We start from the raw sequence: 7,921 nt of genomic DNA on the forward strand, positions 1-7,921 counted from the left end.
TTTATTTGTTTGCAATGGCTAGGTAACATTTTGATTAATCGGGTGGGTTAATTATTTAGTAAACCATGGGGTGGATACAGAATATACTTTATTTCTTACATTAATACTTTTCTTGTGTTTGTTTTATACTAGAAATCATAAGTTGCCTGCTTTTGAGGCCTAACTATTTGAGCCGCACAAAAAGAGCTAATTCATATTTCTGCAGAAAGTCACGAGACGCCCATTCTGAATTAAAACGTTTATTGAAGCTGCATTCACAAAGCAAAAACTGATGAGCTGACATCATTCTGTCGGACATGGCCAAGGTCGAAAGTGAACTTTTTGTCAGTCCTTAACTTGGCATCCGCGGAAGTTGCACTGTAAGACTATGGAAGCTGCGAGGATGACTTAAAACAAAGTTGCAATCGCAGGAAGCCTCTGGCTTCACGTGGAAGAGACAATGGTCTTTGTAAGACATGATTTTGTGGAACTTTTTAAGAATCGGGTGACATGTCACTTGTCACTCTCAGCCAATGGGACGTCGAGTATTTCTGAAAATTTTCCTTCGCTAGTTTAGTTAGCGTAGAAAGGTATAAAAAGTCATGCCCTTAGGGTTGGGCTGGCTGCTGCTTTCTGACTTTCCGATGAGGGTGATGTGCTGCTGGACTTTGCGTGGAGCACGTAAGAATCCTCAAAGAACTTTACTTTAATTTCTGTCTATTTAGCTCAGTTAGGGAAATAGGTTTTAGAAATGCTAAACTTTATATAATTTCTTTAAATTGATTAAATTGCTTAAATTGTATTTTTCCATATTTCTTACTATCATGCTTGCTTTATTGCTAATAAAATTCATTTATAAAACTTACAACTTATATACCATAATTTAGAAAATAAAATCTTACTTTTGACAAACAAGCTGGTCTTGGTTATTTAGAAGTATAGGTTACCTTTAGCTAGATCACGTCGCCTATGGTGGTCGTTTAAATGGTTGGGTTTTATTCTAATGACAATATTCTTTCTGCAAATGTATAAAATTGTATATAGTGTGTAGATAATGTGTATATAGATTTATTCTGACCACCTGATTCAGTAGGCCCAAAAATATATCAGGTTCATAAATGGGTCCATGTATAGTTTAGAATTTTGTTTATAGGTTATGAAATTGGGTAGCGTAGTTTATGATATATTTTCTATAGCCCGCTGGATCAAGTCCCACAGATGTTACAACAGTTCAAAGTAGGCAGGAGCATGTTCAGTTTGCCATGCTCCCCTACGTACTTATCAGCTCTACATGAATGTTCATGAAAGTCATAGCAGTCATTGTCGTACATCTTCTGAGGCTGGGGATATCAGTGTTCCTCTGCCTTGATAACTGGCTATTGAAAGCAAGACAAACCTGTTGTCAGTTTTGGAATTCACAATCAACATGCCAAAGTCACACCTCACTCCTTCATAGAGGCTTCCTTTCATAGGAGCCATCTTGGATACTATGCAGTGCAGGGTCTTCCCACTGCTTTAATGAGTCTGGGGCATTTTGGCTATAGTTCTAATACTTTAGCCTCAGTCCTCGGATTCAGTGAGAGCAGTTCTGAGGCTTCTTGGCCTCTTGCATCCTGATTGTTGACCATGCCAAATAGTATATGCAGGCTCTGCAGTGAAATCTGAAGTCTCAGTGGGTCCAAAACAAAGGAAATCTCTTGGATTCCATCCAGGTTTTGGAGGTGACCGTAACAGATCTGCAGTGGTGGCTGCTCGACCACAGTTGGACCAGCGGTAGATCCCTCTCCCTACCCCAACCCAGAGCTGATGCCGGTGAGGAATGCATAATTGCTGATTTGCTGATTTGGGGATGTCACCTGAGAAAGGTGGAGATCAGAGGACTCTAGTCTCCGGCAGAAACCCTACTCCACATCAATCTATCGGAGTTGAGGGCCATTCTCCGTCACTGAAGGCTTTCATTCTGCTCATCAAGGGGAGCCTAATACAGGTTCTCAGACAACATCACTGACATGTGGTACTGCAACAAGCAGGGCAGAGTAGAGCCCTTGCTTCTATTCCTAGAGGCTTTACACCTGTGGAGATGGCTGGAGCGTCAGGGCATCTCCCTTATTGTGAGCCACTTAGCAGGATCTTTGAGCACCAAGGTGGACAAACTCGGCTGGTGGATCACTATTGGAGGGTATGCTCCGAGAAGGCATAAGGCATCTACCAACAGTGGGGAGAACCCTGGCTAGATCTTCTTGCCAACTATTGGGAATGTGCAATGTCAAAACGTTTGTGCTATGGAATTTCCAAGAAGGCTCTCTGGGAGGCACATTTGAGCTATACTGGAGCACAGGATTAATTTATGCCTTTATGCCACAGTTTGCCCCGAGTTCTGAAGAAGATCAGGAACAACCAGCCCCAAGTCATTCTAGGGGTTCCAGATTGGGCCAAGAGAGAGTTCTACCTTGAAATTCTGGGCATGCATCTGTCCTCCGATCAGGATACCACTTTAAGAGGATCTTCTGGCGCAGCAGCAGGGAAGGATTCTGCACCTGAACGTGCACAATTAACACCTCCACTCATGGAGATTAAATGGCGCCAGTTGACTGATATTGATCTATCTCATGAGAGTGTTCATGTCATTCTTGCTACCAGGCATCCATCTACAAAGTCCATTTACACCAGGTGCAGGGAGAGATGTGTGGCCTGGTGTGGAATTCTCAAAATAGACACTTTGAAGCCAAACTGTTGGATGTTTTATTGTTTGTTTTGTCTTCGGCCCAGTATGGCTTTGAACTGGGCACTAATAAAAGTTATGTGTCATCTCGTTCAGCCGTTTTGTGTTTACCAAATCAGCTTCCCTTACTTAAGCCATGAGTTGTGATTTGATTCATTAAAGGTTTGACACAAGTTCTCTCCCAAACCGTTTTTGATGCCAAAGAGGGAATTTAATTTGGTCCCAACAGTCCTTATGGACACCCCCTTCAAGTCAATGCATAGCTGCTAATTGCATCTTCTGACTCTCAAAACTCTCTTCCTCATTGCAAACACTTTAGTTTGTCACACAAGTGAGCTCCAGGCTGTCTCAATGCCGCCACCCTATACCACCTTCTTATCAGGTAAATTAGTGTTGTGAACCATGGTGGTCTTTTTGCCAAAAATTCATGATTCCTTTTCACGTTGGACAATCCATCACCCTCCCAACATTCTTTGCTCCGCTTCACCCCTCAATAGGGTAGGAGAGACTCCATTCACTGGACCCCAAAGGAACCTTACGCTGTTACATTGATCACACCAAAGATAATGGGGTAGACAAACAGGTTTTTGTGGAGTTCTCTGAGGCAAAGAAAGACAGCGTAGAAACTGACTTTGTCAAGGTGGATAGCCCGCTCCATTAAGATCTGCTACGCATGGGCCAAGAATCGGTCTCAGGAAGGACTGAGGGCTCATTCGATAGGACCAAGAGTGCTACGAGTATGTTTGCAAGTGGAGCGACTTTTCTGAACATGTCAGGCCCCAATGTGGTCATCAGTGCATACGGTCACAAAACACTATTACCTTTCCAGGCAGGTCTGTTGGGAAGGACGTCTTTTCTGTTCAGTCCTTTAGGACTTTTGGTTCAAACCATTTCATAGACCATCCCCATAGGGAGGTACTGATTTGGTATCTTTTCTAAAGGTGGGGAATCTGCAGTTAGACTTATCCAGCAGAGGGAGCTTTACCGAAGTTATGTTATGCAATGTTTTGTTATTTTACTGGTGCTTGTACAGTGCGCGTTCACCAAATAGGTTAATGGCGCTAGTATGGAGACGAGGTTCGGTTGCAGAGGGCAGTGCATACATTTTATGCTTGTCTAAATAGACATGTTTTTGATAGTTTCCTGAATTTCATGTAGCAAGAGGCCGACTAATCTGAAGAGGTAAAGAGTTTCAGAGGTCGGGAGCGATGACCGAGAATCTGGAGTCAACCAATCTCTTCTTGTTGAATTTGGGTACTGGTATCTAGTTCAGTGAGCATTTTGCGGTGTACTTCTGGATTCAGGAGGTAATAAAGGTGGGGTTTTTGTTATTGAGTGTTTTAAAAATGATGCAGCAAGATTTAGATTGTTCTTTCTACAGGCAGCGAGTGGAGATCGTTGATCAAGGGGGTGATGTGACACTGTTTAGGTTGTCTGTATTTGTCAGTCTGCAGGTTCTAGACAATTTAAAGCCTTTTAATGAGGCATTTAGGCAGATCCCACATATAGGGAGTTGGCATAATCTATCCTAGAGAGAAGAAGGGTGATAAAAGCTTGGATGAGCGCCTCTGGAGTAAGGAATTTAGCAATTTTCCAAATTCTGTGGGGCATTAGGAAGGATGAAGAAACTGCTTAGCCGAATTGGGGCTTCATGGATAATTCGGCATCAATGGTTACCCCAAGACTTTTTACTGATTTTTTTGGGGTGGCATGTTCTCCCATATTGGGTGGCCAGAATGATTTGGTCCAGTATTCTAGTTTATTTTTGGTGATGTTGATTTCAGTTTGATTCAAGTTTAATTTCAGATGACTTCTGTTCATCTAGGTGCGTAAAAACAGCATTGTGGATTGCAAGTGCTCTTTAGATTTGGGGGAGTTGTCAATTCTGAAAAGCAATGACATGTCATCCGCATAGTTGCATATTGTACAGTTCCTCTTTTTGAGTGTGGGCTAGAGGACGAATATATAGATTGAAGAGATGAGGGGATAGGGACGAGTCCTGTAGAGCTTCCCACGCTAAATCTACTTTAGATGAGATATACGATGTCAGGTGGACAGACTGGGAGCGGTCCTTTACAAAGGAAGTTATCCAGTCGAGTACTGGGCAAGTAATTTGTTCTTTAAAGACAACTACCTCAGGCTGAGCTCCCTGGCTCACTAAATCTTTGCAAACTGTTTCAATTTGACCAGCTCATGAGACAGCTTGAGATAAAGCCTATCAACCAACCTTTAAAGGAATTTGTCAGGCCTGTAAAAGGTAACATCGCACTCTGTATTGTTGAGTTTAGTCTGATTTGGATGATTGTGATGTGGACTATGGAAGAGGGCCTGCAGAGCCAGTGATGTCCCTACAAGACTGCTTATTCGAGATTCCTAGGCGACTTGCCATTGCTGCCTGGTGTTGTTTTTTGTGCTTCATTTAAAAGAGTTCCAGAATTGAAAAGCTGAGAGTCACTGCAACAACTTTCTAGTTCATAACTAAAGTCTGATTTAGAACAAGGGAAGAGTAGCTGCCCTTGGCCTTCGAATGAATCTTCTCCTTGTAGAAAGTTAAGATACCACCAGATATATCTAAGATTGTTAGGATCATTGTGGAGTCCTGCAAGCGCCCTTCTTGAGCCCAAATCTTTCCAACATTAGTGTGCCCCCTCTAGCCTGTTATGACACGTGGGAACAACACTCAGTCAAACAGTTGCAGAGTAATCAGACTCAATCCTTACTCATAATAAAGACATCCAGTTCCTCAAGGAAACGTGGCTCAGTATCTCATCTAATCATGCTCTAGACCTTCTTCTTCCTCCCAGCTACTCCATTTTGTGTCGCGACCTGGAAGATAGACAAGTTGGAGGTATCACACTTATTCACCAAAACTCTCTGAGATGCCTAACCCTCCCGACTCACTTTCAGTCTTTTGAATGCATGTCAGTGGAAATGTCCTACTACCTCCAACCTCTGATTGAATGTGATTTACCACCTACTGTGTCAAAACAACACCTTCACCAAGGAATGCATGGATTTCTTCACCTCTCAACCTATCAGCTCTGACAACGATATCTTCCTTGGTGACTTCAACATCCACTGAGACGTGGGCAACAGTCATGTGGACACTTTTACCTCCTTTCTCAATGCCAACGACCTCCAACAATCTTGCCATAAAACTACACCACAAAGGCGCCATTCTGGATCTGATAATCTCCAATTCCCCCTACCTAAAGACATATGACCCCATCTCAATTGACTGGCCTGATCACATGCTGATCCCGTTTTCTTTAACTGGCTCTTATACCCAAACATACGGGCAATCCAAGAAAGAAAATAAGGTTTAGAGACACAGCCAACCTTGACACAGAAGCCCCGGCCTTCATGGCCTTTTCCATCCTTACTCCTCATTTTGACACTAACAAGGCCACCGACAAGTACAACTCCTGTATGGAATCCCTTATGGTCAACTGTGCACCCAGCTTTATGAAGAATTAAATCTTATCAGAAAATGCGAGAGAATGGAAACATGCACCATCTCACATGAGTATGAGTAAGCTTCACAATGCAAAAAAAAATACTAAGACCAAATCCTCAGAGCCAAAGACTCCCATATCAGAGCCTTTTTGAAATCTGCAAAGAATAGATCGAAGCACCTGTTCCAGGTCATTTAACAGTCTACTAACCCCTCTATTACTTCGGTTCCTAAGTCATCTGTGGCCCGTTGCAATGACTTTGGGCATTTCTTTGATATAAAAGTTAGAGACAGTCATATCACGCGTCCCATTAAAGACTCCCTTGAAACGGTTGAGTCTCTCCCATGCAAGGCATTACAATCATGGTCATCTTTCTCTTCAATCTCCGAGCAGGACTTACAACAAACTATCTCCAAAATAAAACCCTCAGGCGCGCCAAAGGCAAGCCCGTCTGCGCCCGACTGGGCCCAGGGGCCACCTCCCCTGGTCTTTTTATGGGAGATAGGAGGTCATATAGTGCGAGCCTCCTATATCAGCTTCGCCCACGTATGTTACCTAGTTGCGGCCACTCCATATATCCACTGGAGATTCCTCGCCGCTGCCCGTACTGCAAATCGGAGTTAACTACCACTACTACTACTAGGTCAGAGGTAAAAGCCTACTACATGTTTCTGCTTAACTGTAGGCCCCTCCCTAAGCATTGTTTAGAAATCTCCTTGCTATTAGAAGAACTCACACCGGATGCGATCTTCTTGACCGAAACTTGGCTGAGTCAAGATTCTCAGCCGGATCTGGTGCAGGCCATTATTCCTGGTTACCAGATAGCGCGGTCAGACCGATCTCAGGGTAAAGGCGGTGGACTTGCGATCATTTATAAAGACAGCTATGTTTGCCGCTGCCTGACGGAGGAGATTGAGGATTGTGAAAGTCTGCCCTTTGTGATCGAGTTTTCCCCTAACACCAGTTTTACTGGTATTCTCATTTATCGTCCCCCCGGAACCATCGGACAATTTAATACATCTCTCTTGTCGGTGGCATCCGATCTGGTTACCTCTCCCTCAAATTTTACCTTACTTGGAGATTTTAACGTTCATTTTGATAGTTTGTCGGACCCCACGGCCCTAGAGATGATGTCGAGTTTAGCCACCATTCAATTAGAGCAATTAGTTCCCCCACCAACGCATGAAAAAGGCCATCTCTTAGATCCGATCTTTAGTAATTGCGATCAACTCAAAGTGGGCACTATAAGCCGCCTTCCATGGTCGGACCATTTTCTGATAGCCTTCACTTGGACCACAAGCAAACCTCCACCATCCATCTTCACATCTCGGAAAACCCGAAATTGGGCCAAACTCTCTGAACTGGACGAAGGCCCTTAGTACCACTAGACCACTACTCTCCCATGACCCATCGGTAAACAATAACAAATACAATAACTGGATCACTACTTCTCTAGATTTGATTCTTCCCCCGTACCTATCTGGATCAAAGAGACAGAGCAAATCATCACCGTGGTACTCGGAAGAACTTAGGGACAAAAAGCGCTCCTGTAAGAGATTAGAGAGGAAATGGCGCATGACCTATGACCCCATTGACAAAGCCACTTACAGAGATGCCATTAGGAAGTACAAACTCGCCATAAAAACCTCACAAGCAGCCTATTATAATGATAAAATAATATTGGCTAAATCTAAGCCGAAGGAAATATATCGGATAGTTAAATCTCTGATAACCCCCCCCCCCCCGCTCGCGGCAGACAACAGTA

This window comes from Lissotriton helveticus, chromosome 1_1 (assembly GCF_964261635.1).
Source record: "Lissotriton helveticus chromosome 1_1, aLisHel1.1, whole genome shotgun sequence".
In the NCBI taxonomy this organism is placed as follows: Eukaryota; Metazoa; Chordata; class Amphibia; order Caudata; family Salamandridae; genus Lissotriton; species Lissotriton helveticus.